The sequence below is a fragment of the Corvus brachyrhynchos genome, unplaced genomic scaffold, assembly GCF_000691975.1.
Source record: "Corvus brachyrhynchos isolate BGI_N302 unplaced genomic scaffold, ASM69197v1 scaffold116, whole genome shotgun sequence".
Classification (NCBI taxonomy): Eukaryota; Metazoa; Chordata; class Aves; order Passeriformes; family Corvidae; genus Corvus; species Corvus brachyrhynchos.
The window spans coordinates 3,719,545-3,734,855 of record NW_008240221.1 but is presented as its reverse complement, the minus strand read 5'-3'; the positions used below and the strand labels follow the sequence as shown (position 1 = coordinate 3,734,855).

Sequence of the window (15,311 nt, the reverse complement as noted above, 5' to 3'; positions counted from 1 at the left end):
TTTTGGAAAAAAGACTGACCTAGGGGGACGACAAGGACCAAACTAAATTAGTAACTCAGAAAAAAAACCTCTGAGTTTTGAGTATTGAGCTCTCAAGTTACTAAAAACCCCAAAGTCTTAAACAATACAGGATAGGGATAGTTTTCATTTTCATGCAGTAAACAGCAGTTTCAGGAGTCATTTGGTTTCAAGTGAGCTGTACTTTACAGAAAAACTCAAACTGAAACCAGAGTGGACTGTTTGTGAATGCACTTGGGCTGAAACTGAACAAAAGCTTTCCATGAATTGCTATGAGTGGAAACCACTGTGCTAACCTAGATGAGTACCGTACTTCCCAGCGGGGCACCTGTCTGCTTACTCCCTGTGGACTAGCAGGATAGGAGATGACCCTTGAGCAAAGGGCTCTGCCTCAGATGCAACACTGGGAAGGAACTATTATTCAAACATAAACCACTTTTTGCTCCTCTCCCCTGTGGGATGGAAGATAGGGGAAGTATAAACTGTTCTGAGATCATTCTTTCCTCTCCAAGGTGCACTTGGCATAGTCTTGTCCCCATCCTGATGATGCTATTGGGGTGTGCAGCCTGTGTGGGCAGCACATTTCCATGCAAGCTGTTGGCTGCAGACCTCACTTATATCTTCTCTGCCTGCATTTCTAGGGGCTTCCCGGATAGCACCTTCTCAAGGATATTTCAGTCTCATTTCACTTTTTCACATCTTCATTCTTTATAGAAAAAGTAGGAAGGTTAAAAAGTGCTTCCTGCACCAGCTGATTTCTTGCAGTCTGTAGCCATTCCCCAATGCATAGCCACTCTTGGATTGAAAAGTAAAGGTAGTTTAACAATGCACAAAAGCCTCACACCATGTTTATTGCCACGGTACGAAGGAAAAGTATATCTTGTACTGCAAGTTTATGGCATAGCAAAGGATCTTTTTTCTAAACTTATGGCAAGTTTTTATTTTTAGATCACTTTCCAAAGTTGTAGACTTACTAGATAGCTAGATGTATCTTTAATATTTTCCATTGTTGGATTGTAATTCTTTCTGATAGAGAATTTAGCTATTTTTTTTTCATGAAAATTGGGGAACTTCTAGATCTCCAAGTGATTTCACTGTTAATTTTAGTCTGAGCAGAGTCCAGTATATGTCAGTTGTTCTGATTTGCGCTGGTTGTTGCACACCAGCATCAGTGCTGATTGACTGAAATGGAAAAAAGCACAAAGACTGAAGTCAGTATGGCTGCTTTATTGCTGCCCCTCTTGCCCCAACAAATCCCATAAAATGTGTTGGAAATCAACTGTCCAGCCTGTTGTTGATCAGGTTTCACTCAGGTGCTGTTGGAGAAATTATTTAAAATTTGTATGTGTTTCCATGCTACTGTCAGCAAAGCCACAAAGGGAGAAACTGGAACAAAATTGAAGAAAAGCTAAAGAACAGTAGTTTCTGCACAACTGGACTGCAGTTCCTTCACCATCTTTGTGACTGTTTGCCTGATGTGCACCAGTATGTCTGTTTCTCTTGAACTGGGGAGCTCAGGGCTAGACTCAGCACATCAGATGCTTTTCACCAGTGCTGAGCAGAGAAGGATCATCTCTCTTCACCTGCTGGCAAAACTGTTCCTAATGCAGACCAAGAAGTTGTTCACCTTCTTTGATGCAAGGGTGCATTGCTGGTGTGTGTTCAATTTGACGTCCTCAGCAAGATATTTTTCTGCCAATCTGCCTTCAGTCTGGTCAGCTCCCAGCATATCTTGGCACATGAGGTTGTTCTTCCTCAGCTGCAGGACTTGGCATTTGCCTTTGTTGAACATCATGACTTTCTCCTTGGCCCGTTTCTCAAGCCTCTTGATGTCCCTCTGGATGGCAGTACGAATATGTTTCATCAACCACTCCCATTGGCTGCAAACTTGCTGTGGGTGCACTGTGACCCCATCACCCAGGTCTGTAGTGAAGAAATTAAACAGTACAGGTCCAGATATCCAAACCATAATATTCCACTAGCGGCTGGTCTCCAGCTGGACTTTGTGCTGCTGATCAGAGCCCTTGGATCCCAACAGTTCTGCCAGTTCTCAGTCCACCTCACTGTCCATTTAATCCAGTCTGTACTTGATCAGTTTGTCTATGAGGCTGTTTTAGGACATAGTATTAAAAGCCAGGCTAAAATCAGGAGAAAGCCTCACTGTGGTCAAGACTTTCAGTCTGATTCTGCCAGGTGACACCTTGTTTTTTCTGAGTTATACTGCTGTTGATGTATTCTGCCCTGGGCAAGTCACTAAGCCTCTTTTCTGTGCTATGCTTTATGAAGCTGGGCCTGAGGTAATATAGAAAGAAGGAAGGAATGATCTTGCATAGAAAGTATTTTAATACTGTCAAGTATGATCAGTTTACATAATAAGATTCAAAAGCAAGAGTTAGGCATGGACCATTCATACCAAATATTTGAAATATAAAAATAAAATAAAAGTGCTTATAAAACTGGGGGGGTTTGTTAAAGCTTTTGAAATTTAGTGAACTTAGCATCCACAAATATTAAACATGTACAGTTTACCTTTAAGAGGAAAGGCTCTGCAGTGGGCATTTAGCTAGATTTGTACACCTACACACTGCAGATGGTTTAGTTTTATAAGAGATGAAACTGCATTTGGTGGAACTGATTAAATATAAAAACACCACCATCTGCCATTTATTCTAATATAAAATGGTTTGGGCAGATGCTGACATCTTTTGAGATGATTGATTCATCTCTGACAAGTGAAGATTCTCAGAGGGTTCCAGCTGCCCACTGCTCACACAATACCCACTTACGAGAGCAAGTGCCAATCACCACACTGTTGATTTGGATGTAGCAGGTGAACGAAGGGCACTTTAATAAACCAGCAGTCTGCAATTCCTAACTACAGCAGTGGTGTTTTTTTTCTCTTCCTTTTCACTCCCCCCCACTCTTCTGGTGCACATTATACTGGGAGGATATTTCATGCACACAGCATACTGTATTGGAGCACAGTGATAACTGGAAGAGTGTAAATTTCTGGCACAAATAGATCTTTTTCATTTTTTAGAGTGGAAAACCATCAGATACTCTCCACATATGCTATTCATTTTAAAATTATTTTTGCTAAGTGTCCATCAGGATTACATTTAAACTTCCTGGAATATTATTTATTGAGTATGACACCAAATGCTTTGTAATAACTTGAATAACAGATGTCTATCTTGTTTTATTTGATAACATTGTCACACTCTCTCCTGGGGTATTTCCTTAGGGCAGCTTGCTGTAGCATCATCTTTTTTATAGGTTTTGCTCAAGCTTTTTAGAACATGCATGATAAGTTATGGAAGAATTCTTAAAAAAGTTCTCAGGACCAGACTATGATATTCATACCCACACTGAATAGCTGCTTGCTCCAGCAGTAAGTCCTAATGCAGACAGACCATTTCTTATGAAATAAGGTCCTGACCCAAAGCTAGATTTGTGGTAACTGCAGTGGACTTTTGGTCCATCTCCAAATGGGAGAAAGTGCAGCATAATTAGATTGTCATGCAATTAGGAAGCAGATCCAGTCAGTCCTAACACTGCAAGTATATAAATGGCAGGACTTCTGCAGAATACCTTAAAATAGGATGCTCTTTTTGTACGTGCTAAAGTGTAATCTTTGACTGTCCCCCACTCAGAAGTATCATGTTGAACAAATTCTTCACTATAAAAAATTAGTTTAAAAAGGAAAAGAGTCTGTTTATATGAAATGACATGAAAATACGACAGTTAAGTGTTGTGCTGGCACAGCAGCATATAGCACATATATATAAATTTGGTCAGAGGGATACTGAGTGATCATACAATCATTTGAATGTACTTGGAGTAATTCCAATAAAGTCTGGAGTAAGCCTATTGTACAGGGAAGCAGTTGTTGTTACAGTATGGGTAAAAAACTCTCTGTGGGGCATTTTTAAACTATTGAGAGAAGCTAAAAGCTATATAAAAATATGGATTCTTATTGGTACAGAATCGATTCTGCTCACCTGTTGCTGTAGGTAAAGCAATAGAGAGTGTCATTTCATTGTTTAAAAAGGTAAGGGATAAAATTAAGTCAGGCAGATTCTTATCTGGCATAAGTTGTGGTTTGAAGTCAATGAAGCTAATCTTATTTTTTATCAGTACTACACCTGGGGCAGAGGATTCAGAAATTTTTTTTTACACTTCTTTTTATTTTAACCCCTCTTCTACTTATGATGTTTTCTTCATTCAGATATTCCCATTTACTTTAGCCCACTTTTTCTCCAGGTGCTCTTTCTGTAGGAAGAGGCAATATATTTTGCCTCAGAACAATCTTATTGCCCCTTCCTGGATACTGGTTTGTAGGAAGCACTGGTGAATGCTCCCTGAGTCAGAGGAGGACTCCCTCACTGAAGAGAGTGACTGTGTTATTTCATCTAATGATCTGGGAAGCTGGGTGCTTGGAATTGCCTCTGCGGTTGGTTTTATTGCTGGGAAAGAGCAATATTTATGTTAAACTCAAAAACCACCACCTTAATTTGAATGTTCAAAAGGTTTGTTTTTAAACAATGAAAGAGAATTTAGGAAAGAAATGTGTTTTGGAAGTCAAAATGAAAATCAGAATCCTAATGAACACAGAATACTTAATATATGGAATGTATAGCTGACTTTAGGGAAAAGACTTTCTCCAATTTGGCTCCTGTTTCTTCTGATATAGAAACATTATACAAACCTAAAGTGTCTAATCCAAGAAACAGCCACCAGAACCTTTATAATGCAAATGATCTGACTGTTCTATAGTGTCTTTCTTCCAAAAGGGTCCCAAAGTGCTATACAAATTACATGTGGCCACATGAATCAGTTCCCACACCACTGAGTTACTGGCAGCTCTGGGGAGCAGAACGCCTTTCTACCAGTGCACAGAGTCATTACCCAATATTTTATAGTGGCAAGCAGAAAATACAAAGGAGGCAAAACAACGAAACGCGAAAAGATGAAGCAGATATTGAAATTAAGATTCAAAGAGGACTGAGGAAAAGGATAAAATCAGCTCCATGTTTTTCTTTGATGGTGTCATCAGAGCTGGTGATGCATATTTTTATTGATAGCTAGAGCTGACCTTCACAATTTTTGTCAAGATCCTGGTTCCTAGGACTTGGTCAAGGGTATCTGGGCACTGCTCCTTGTTTCTGGCTCATAGACCATTTCTCTCTGCAACCCTTCCACCTGAGTGTCTGAGTTTCCACAAAGAGGCCTCCTAGTACAAGGGTGCTGGGGTACCTCTAACCTGGCCAGATGTGATTATTTCAGAGAATGCTCTCGGTTTTCCTGAAACAAAGGGTGAGTTTGGCTCCTTGTGCCACCTACTCTGCTCCCAGCTAATGCCAGTGTCAAGCAACAGGGCTGACTTCTGGAGCTGGAGCCTGGCTTGAACTTCACTGCTGCCCTTAGCAGGAGTGGTCTCCTGGCTGCCATTGCTCCAGCCAGAGTCCCTGGAGCAGGGAGAGGAGGAGGGACCAAAAAAAAGGGAGGGAAAGAAAGAGAGTTTCCCACAAAAACAATTCCACAAAAATCAAGTCTCCACAATCCTATATTTTTCTATTTCTTTAAATGAAATGTTTTGTATTTTTTGTAAAATTTAGTAAAGGGTACCTTTTTTTTCCCTCAGGCTATCAGCATTGAAAGGTGAAACATGAAAAATCCCTCTGTCTGATTTTACATCAGCTGAAAATTTTGTTTGACAAAGCTAAATTTTACCATACATCTGAGTTTTGAGACATGGGTTTTCTGTTGACAGCATTGAAGTATTGTCATTACTACTGCTGTTTACCACCTAAATTCTGTTAAATGTTATGTTGAAAAGAGGTTTGTTGGTTTGTTGGTGTGTGTGGTGTATTTTTTTCCTAATGGATAGCTTGCAATTCACTCTTGTAAGAAATTATGCTGGGCTAATCATTTCCAGAGTCTGCCTGAATGCAGTGATGGTGACAGTGCAGCCACTCTGTGCATAATAGCTCCTTCACTTGTGGGAGACATGCTTGGTAATTAAAAAAGTCTGTACACAAAAGCTGATGTGCAGCTTCTCAGCAGAGTGATGTGGAGTGACATTGTGGTAGATTAGTCTTCTTGGGGGCAAAATCAATGAAAGCAGCAGTTAGTCAGATGGCTTCTGACATAATTTTTCCTGTGTGCAGGTGAAGTATTTTACAGTAGTCTTAGGAGCTGTTGTTATTTTCTACTGGCTCTAAAGTCAAAATTTGCAAAAATATCTAAAGGATTTAAGTGTGCTCCTGTGGGTGAAACAGGTATATGGGATTTAGACAGGTAGGAAAAATAGAAAGGAACAAAAAATCTCATAATTTTCTCACCACAAACTCTCATTGAAACTTCCTAGGTTTCTTTTGTTGCTGCTGACTCCTTCCTTTCCTCACATGCTGCTTATCTGGGTGAAGAATCATGGCTGGAATTTATAAATGCTTCTCTGTTGTGCAAAGGAACTTTGATAGCATGAAATGAATAACAGGTAACATAATAAGAAAAAGTATCTGGCTACAGCTTTGGAAATGTAAATTCTTTTATCAGTCCCCTTGCTAATTGGAATTTCTGTTTGTTGTTTCACATTTAGTGGATTTCATTATAGTTTCCTTGGTAATTAGATATTTTAACTATAAATGAAAAATAGCAGACCAAATAAACCCAAAGCAAAACAACAAAATGCAACACCAAACTACCAACAAAAAAACCTTCATTAAGATTCAGTCAAAGTTGTATATAGATAGGACTTTAATTAAAATATTGTTAGAATGTGCTGTTAAGGAAAACAAAGGAAACAAATGAGCCACAGAAATTGAAACTTGGAGAAAAAGGACCCAATCCAGTCATTCCCAGTCACTGCAAAGGCACTTGCCATCTGCACTGTGCTTGGGAGGAGTCCACATCCAAGTGAGAGCTTGAACTAGGGACCAGGTCTGGGAGGTTTTTGCCTCTCTTCCTCAGTCTCCTGGTGGTGCCTCTTTTGGACTGCCTTCCTTCCATTCTGTATTCAGCTCCAGCAGCAGCCAGCTCCCAGACCGATGGGGGCTACCAGATACTCCCTGTCTTGTTTGGATACAATAGAGAAGGTGTCAGAAGAGGATTTTTGCATCATTTGTCATGTGTCCATGTGGAAAAGTCTTTCCCAAAATGATGTTGTTCCAGGCAGGTGGAGAAAGGACTTTGTAGACCTGAAGAGTTTTTGAAATGGAAGGTCTTGTGGTTTTTTTCATCCTTTATGGCTTTTTAAAAATATGCATGATGGTAAAGGTATAATGAAAATTTAAAAAAAAAAAAAAATCTGGATTCCTCTATATTATTTCTTATGTGAAAAATGAATATGGTGCATTGCACTCCTATGCCCATAGCAAAGAGGTGTTCACAGACCTGCCCCTTACTACAGAGCTAAGTGCTTTATAAAAATGTATTTTGGAAGGCAAATGAGCCTTACAGCTTTTGCAGCTTCATGTTTAGAGCTGGATACAGACATAGAGGAAGGAAAACTATTTCACAAAATGTTCATTCTTTCCGAGGCTGATTTCTGTCTTATTAGCCTAAGGAAAGGTAACCCAAGAAGAAAGTATCATAGACAGATTTGGGTTCAAACTTTTCACCAAGGCTGACCTCTGCTCTGTAAGTGAGGCCTGCCAGACAGAGGCAGTAGTGTCTGAAAGATTCTGAGGTCTAGATGCCAGTGTGTGAAAGCAGTTTGTCTTTAAACAGGTGGAAAAAACCACCATTCCTTACTCCCTCATTTACTTCTTTGTCCTGTGTGAACTCCCTCATTTATTAAGCTTTCAAACCAAGCTCTTTTTTTTTTGAGATTAGATTGCTTTGTACTGAAAATGTTAGATAAATATGAAATGTACCAAAATCCAAATGAATCAAAAGGAATTTTTTTCTTCCAGCTGAAGGTCAGCAAGAACACTGAGTGCATTGCCATGCTTCCAGAATTACCTTCTTAATTTCTAGTGTCTCTCTGCAACTCAACCTCCTCCCTTTTGTGTCACCCTTTCTATTAGTTTAGTAATATGCTGTCATCCTGATTTTTCTTAATTTTGCTTGTGATATTACTTCTCCTTTTCCTCCTCCTATGGGAACAGATTTCTTCTGCCATATGCCCATTTAAACCTGATTGTAGTGTCTGAACATCTTGTGTGCTTAGCCACAGCATCCCTTGGGGTTCAATTGAGGCAGGGTATGTATGTGACCTTTAAAGCCATGTCAATGTGAGACTCTCTCAGCACATGGGTCTTTAAAGCCTGGATGTCTATGCTTTATACTAACAAATTTGACCAGCATGCCTTTTTATGAGGATATCATCATTTTGGGCAAATTCCAGGTTCCATATTTTAAATCAGCATGTAGAACATTTTTAAAATCTCAATTTCCCAAAGGTCAAGTTCCAGTAGATTAAAAATGAAAAAAATCAAAGCAGTTGTTATTTTACTTATTCATTCCAGCAAATTTGTAGTAGTAACTACTTGAACGTGACTAATTGGCAATTTGTAAAGTGGACTGTTCTCAGTAGCAAAGTTTTAAGCAAATCAATGCTGTAACTGTTTCCTTATTATGACAATTCTTAAAAAGTGTGACAAGGTTGTTATAGGAAACAGTGAAAAGTCCCTACATTTCTGGGGATAATAGATTTTGTATTTGTAGCCTAAATAGTCTTTATTTTCACACTTTTTTTTGCATACACCAGAAATAGGACTGTGCTGGGTAAACAGTGAGCTGCCCTAATAGTCCTGCCATAATAATGCTTTACTGTGCTGAAGTCTCATAAAATCTCTTCAGCTCAATGAACGACGTTTCACAAACATCCTTAGTTTGGATCTTGTGTCATGCCACAGCATTGTTGCTGAGCTTTGCCTTCCCAGAGAGTCTCTGACAGTTCAGTACATAAACTGTACAAATTTCAGTGCTAACGCAGACGTTCTTAAATCTAAAAACTCAGGTGTGTCACCAGTACATATAAACCAAAATATTACAGCACTTTCCTTATGAGGCAACAATAAGGGTCTTAAGGGTATTTTATTATGCAGCTGACTGGAGAGACTGAGAGAAAGCAATGATTGATTTGTACTCTGAAGTAGAAAAAAAAGTTAAATTTCAATTAAAATTGACAGTAAATTCTAGTAACATAAGCATAGCATACATTGTACATGTACTGAAATTAACCCTACATTACGTAAGTGTGTAACACAGGACATTTAGTACTAAAATGAAACATTTTAGGCTATGAAAATACATAATTATGACATCCATCCAAAGGATATTAACCTTGCTCAATAGTGCTATATATCATGCAATTGGATTTTGACTGTTAAGTATTTTAACTCACCAATTAAAGATACACATTTCAATATTCATCTTTTAGCTTACCTTGGTTAGTTGCTTTATAAAATATAGGTACATGACCACTTTGTTACTTTCTAATCCTTTATTAAATGAGAATTCCTTATTTAAAAGCCCTCAGCTTTGAAATATTTCTAAAAATAGACTTGGTCCCTAATCTAAGTTTTGTAGAGTTGATTGTTTTCTGCTGAAAATGTAATAAAGGAGAAACTAATAGCATTTAAAAAGAAGACAAAATCAGCAGCTGGAATTGGCAAATATTTTAAGCTGGTATTAGTCCTTTTCTTGTTTTAACTCAATAGTGAGGATCTGGGAAGAGTAGTAGCCTTTGTCGTGCAGATTATGAACAAAATTAAATCCTAGGGAACTTATCACTAATGTTAGTTCCTAAATCAGCAATCTTTTCCACGCTAATCACTTTCTGAACCTGATTATAGCATCTTTCTGTCCAATGAAGAACTCTATTGATTTTCCTCTTTGGAAGCAATTTTTGAGGGGGATTCTCAAGCGGAGGAGCTTGAGCAGTGAGTAAGTCTTTTGGGAGGGGTAGGTTTTGTATACTCATAATGTGTGACAGCCAAGTTTATGTGTTGACTGTTTGCCTTATTGAACTACTGTTAAACTCTGAATTCCTGGAAACACCATCAAGCTGGAATAAAAGTACCACCTTCCCCTGAAAACACCATTTATTTTGGTCTCCTACAAAATCTTTGAGCTGCGTTATTTTCTTACACATGTTAATTCATAATGAACAATATTTCTAGGGTGCCTTGAAAAAAAAAAAGGCATCAAAGTTTGTGTTTTCACAGAGAATAACTAACTGGAATGACAAACACCTCTTACTTTAAGAGAAAGCCCAGACACAAACTCACCAGAGTACAATTACAGGTGATGTATAGGGGTGTGTAGGGTGAGGGGTGGGTGTCTCATGTTATTCATGAAACAGCGTTGCCACAGAGGGGCCCCCAGAGTGAGTGGCTCTTTTCCTTCTCAGCTGTTTGGCAGAACCTCAGGGGGATTCTGGGGCAAATGAAAACAGCTCATGAGTGGGAAAGGGTCCCACCTCTGCATTCAAGTGATGACACAACTGAGTGACTGCATCTGCATCAGAGGTGAGTATGCTTATGTTGTTAATACTGGCTCACAGCTACACTTTGATTTTACTTGCTGTCTCTATGATGAACTACAGCCAAGATTTTTTCCTTATAATATCTTATAGTATTTTAATATTATTGTATTCATATAAATAATAATACTATATACATTATATAAATAAATAATAATATAATCTGATAATTTTCTGATAATATCTTAAGATAATATAATATTCTTATTTGATACTAAATCAAAGGCAAGTTACCTTTTAATTAATATTATATTCTCTTACACATAATTTTCTGGTGTAAAGAAGGGTTATCTAGAAGGTCAAGGGCCAGAGAAAAAGATGGTATCTTGTAGCTTGAATTAATCTAAAAAAAAAAGGAAATAGATTTTAGAGAAGAGAACAGTATGAGTCTGGCCTGAATTGGATCAGACCCAATATCCTTCTGAGGAAGAAATAAAGGGCTTGAACCTTCTCCCACTGAGAGCAATTACAAACCTGCAGTTTGCTATAATAGCTGTGTGTGATAGGGGCATAATAAATTTAAGGTCTGAGATAATCAAGAAAGACTGTGTAATCTTCTGCTAATGCTTCTGAAAGATGCTCTAGTAAAATTCTAGGTAGGGAGAGCCCTGCACTACCCTGTTATCAGAAGAAATAAGTTTAAGGCACTTGCTTGTTGCACTTGGCTATAACTGATCCTATGATTTTAATTTGACAGTGATTTAAAGTGAAAAAGTTTTGAAAACAAAATTTGTGGAATGATGACTCTGAATGCTGTAACTGTGAGAGAGTGGGGAGTATGAGGGGAGAAGGAAGAAGTTTTACAAAGATACCTGTCTGAATTTCTGTACAGTGCATAAGAAAGTTCAAAGGCCATTTTAGACAAAGGTCCCCAGCTTGGTGTCCTGTTTTTGACAGAGGATGACAGGAGATACTGGTGGATGGTACAGGAGCAGGACACTCCCACAGTGTGAAGTCCCAGCCTCCAGCAATGTACAGCTGAGGGATTTCACATCAATTATGTGCTCTTCAAGGAAAAGCTATTGTTATCCATTTAAATGTTTTCCTGAAACTCACCTTATTCAGAGCATTGCTTATTCAAAGGCATTCATCAGGCATTTGCAAAATGTAAGATTCACTGAGTTTAACAGAGTGAGCTAAGTTCCTTTATAACTTTAGCTTCAGTTGGATAGAAATCTTAGTTCTGATCCAAAGCACCACTGTAGCCATTACATATTGTTCTGCTGCCTTAGGTAAGATTTGGCTCAGAACCCCTGTGCCCTCTATTATTATCAATTTAAAGTAAGTGTGACAATGGAATTTGTTTTTCCTTTTCCTAAACTGGGAAACTTTTGAAGGTGTTGCTGCAGCCTCATCTCTTTGGTTGATTGTCCCTAGTTATACCTTAGCTAAAATTTACATTTTCAATTTCAGAAAAGAGACAACTTTTTTTTCTTTTTGTCCTCCGTTTTGAATCTTATAAAATAATAATAGTAATGGATTCTAGAATTTTGCCAATATATTGTATGAGAGCAAAAATATATACATAGCTTTTCTGCTATGGAAAACGTATGAAGCTCTATCTGTCTGTCTATCTATCTATCTATCTATCTATCTATTTATCTAATCTATCTATCTGTCTATCTATATGGCAGAGTTACCTACCAGCAATAGGAGAGTCCTTTGAAAAGAAAACCTAGAAGTTATTTCAGCAGAGGCTATATTTTCTGCTAAACAAAATTTGTTCAGAAGACACACTCGTTCATGTGCCACTGAAGACTGTTAAATTTGAGTGAGAGGATTGCATAATTTCTTATTAATTATTTTGATATTATGTTTGAAAAATAATTATTATAAATTATTTTTACTGTCTTTGTTTTCCCCTCTTACATTTTGCAGCTTTTGCATTTCAATTGGTATAATTTGTGAACATGAAAATACATGTTGAATCTCTAGTGAACAGCTGATGGATAAGAAAAAATGAAAAAAATTGTTTTGGCTTATTCCAGATAAAGACATTGATGTCCTTAGTTGACACTGAGCTAATGTGCTTTAAATTTCAAAGCTGAAACACATGTGAGGTTGTATGTGGAAACGCTGCTGTGGTTGCAAGTAGTACAAATGGGTTTTAACCTATTGTGTTTCATAAGTTCTGTAAACAAGTTCTGTAAATACCCGGATAGTGGGTATATGCTAATCCTGCTCTCCTAATAACAAGAAGATTTTATTCTGAAAGTGAAATGAAGTACATAAAGTCATGCATTATATATCATAAATGTATATATCAATTTCCATGCACATCAGTTTTTGAAAGGTCATTTCTCTAAAAATTTTCTGAAAAAATTTGGTTGTTTCATACACTTATTTAGCATATGCATTTGTACGAATCAGGATTTTATCTGCAGACTGAGAGTCTCCAGTGCTTAAGGGAAATACTGACAGCTGAATGTCTAAACCTGTTTCTGGTTAAATGTTATCCTTGGTTGTCTTCAGGAGCACAGACTTTGCAGCCAATATTTTTTCTACAGTTTTCCTAGTTTGTGCATCATGTTTTACTTATCCTTCCCTAGACACAGCAAAAATGGGCTCCATTTTATAAACACGGTAGTCGGCAATTCCTAGAAATGTGAACATTTGTTTTAGAAAGGAAAATATTGCAAGTGAATTACTAAAAATTCAGAAGTTTTTAATTTTCTATTTGTAACTGGAAAATTGAGGTTTTTTTCATTGTCCGTGGTGTTATAACTGAGCACAGCTAGAATGTTATTTCTTTGGCGTATTGCTTTGGACCTTTGGGGTATGATATAAGGCACAGAGCATTCAGAGCACTGCAGCAGATTTCTGCTTACTGAATAACCAGAGGAAGTAGCTGCATTTTGGGAATGATGGTCAGCAGTAATTCTGACTACACAGTTTTTCATTGGCAAATGTCAGAATGCTGTAACATCAGGATTCCTTAACTGTGATGAGTTTCTGGTCACCTACCCCTGCCTGTACCCCAGACTAACCAACAGCCCAGTGCTTAGAGGCGGGCAAGCAGTGTAGTTCTCTGAAGTGACTAAAAGAGCCTTTTTGTCATGGGCCTCACACTTTCCTGAATGGAAATTTTTCTTTAGGAATCAGGGAGAAAAATACATACTTTATATAGTGAAGAACTCCATGGTAGGTGGAAGATGGTGATTGGGATTCCCTTTCCAGTTAATATGTTGTTGTTTACACAAAATAAAGTTATTCCCACAAGGGAGGTGGATAGTGGTTAGCCTGAATACCCCTGAACTAATGATTCTGATGTTCAAAGGATGGTAGAAGATTAAGGTTTAATATCCAAGCCTGTATCTGACTTCTAGATGCCTCAAATACAGTTTTTCCCATGGTGTGCTGCCTTTTTCTTTTGTTTTGTATGAAAAGTATTCAAAGCATATAAGGGGTGCTCAGAAATACAGAGCCCATGTTGCCTCGTGCCTGGTTTTTGGTGTCAGCCCTGCAAGGCACAGGTGTCTGTACAACACAGCTGCTCTTGTAGATGCCCAGATGGCCAGACCTTGTTTCCCTGATTTCCCCAGACATAACAATAAGAAGAGAAGAAAACTGCCAATAGTACAATTAAACAAAGAGATATCTCCCTTGCCACCCTTGCATCTCCTGTTATTTCCTACACTGCTGGGTAGTTTACTCTGTGGTACCCTTTGGAGGCCTGTGGACCCCTGGGCACTGCAGGGCTGGCCAGCACCACTCTTGCTGGAGCATCACTTAGCTGTAGATGTGCCTGACATGGATCTTGGCCATCTGTGTCTCTTGAGGCTGTTGCCCGTCTGAGATCTGAAATAGGGCAGATTTAGACCTGCCTGTCATCCTCTTCAGTGGAGATATGGTGTCTACCTCCCACAGCAGAATTTTTTAGCCTTAGGTCAGGAACCTGACCTCCACATGCACATTTTGGAAGATGCTGAGGCCCCAAACCTCCCTTTACGACATCAGGACATAAAGATGGCAAATGTCTGTGTTAGGAATCAGCAGCTCCTCTTTCCACTTAGCATCCTCTACCAGGCTGAGGTGCTGCCTTTGGTAAATCAGGGGATGTAACTCTGAACAGCTGTCCAGGTCTTATCTTGGCCCACTCTAATTTTTAGGAACCAGCTAAGAGGAAGGATGGTGACAGGTGCTGATAGAACCCTGTGAAAACAACCAATGCACAGGACCTTCTGCTTCTGCCTCCCTCCATGCACTGCTCAACCTCTACAGAGACTGCAGGCACTAGTTTCAGCCCTGCATCCAAGTGAGTGAGCAGTGAGGCACTCTTCAGCTCTCTGACATGTTGAGTGTGTGTTTTGAGGACCACACTACTCCATGTAAAGCTGTTTTGTATGTCAGGTTCCAATAGCGCAGGCCTGTATAGTACCTGCACTATTGGTGCAAAGCTGGGCTGTGCTTGGCTTGCCTTTTGCTGTGAGGGGGGTGTTTTTAAGTACTACCTTCATTCAAGGGGAGGTTTTGTTTTTTTTTCTTTTGTACATTTGCCATCTTAGTGGTAAATGACAGCACTGAGGAGTGAGAGCCTCTAAATGATAGAGCAGCCAAATCAAACTCTCAAGCTAGATCTACCATAAGTTTGTTTCCACCTGCAGAACCAGGACAGTTTTGAATTCTTAATACCAATATTGCAGGAGCGTCAGTTCCTGCCCTCAATAAAAGAACTGTTGAAAGGACCCTTGAAAGGATTTCTCTGCATTGGTTTTAACAAATCTGGTTAGTGGAGGCAGAGTTTACCCCTTGTGTTTTCCCAAATTGCAGTACACCAAGTTGTGTTCTATTGGCAGAGTCT

At 38.8% G+C, this 15,311-nt stretch overlaps 1 long non-coding RNA gene across 1 annotated transcript in view; it reads left to right on the top strand.

The window, feature by feature from the left end:
- The window catches only part of LOC108449281, a 181,453-nt gene that overhangs the window by 62,389 nt on the left and 103,753 nt on the right, over window positions 1-15,311 (top strand). The window contains exons 7-9 of the long non-coding RNA XR_001865430.1: window positions 6,389-6,517; window positions 10,194-10,272; window positions 10,379-10,496. This is a non-coding gene — a long non-coding RNA (uncharacterized LOC108449281). The remainder of the gene's footprint in view (window positions 1-6,388; window positions 6,518-10,193; window positions 10,273-10,378; window positions 10,497-15,311) is intronic.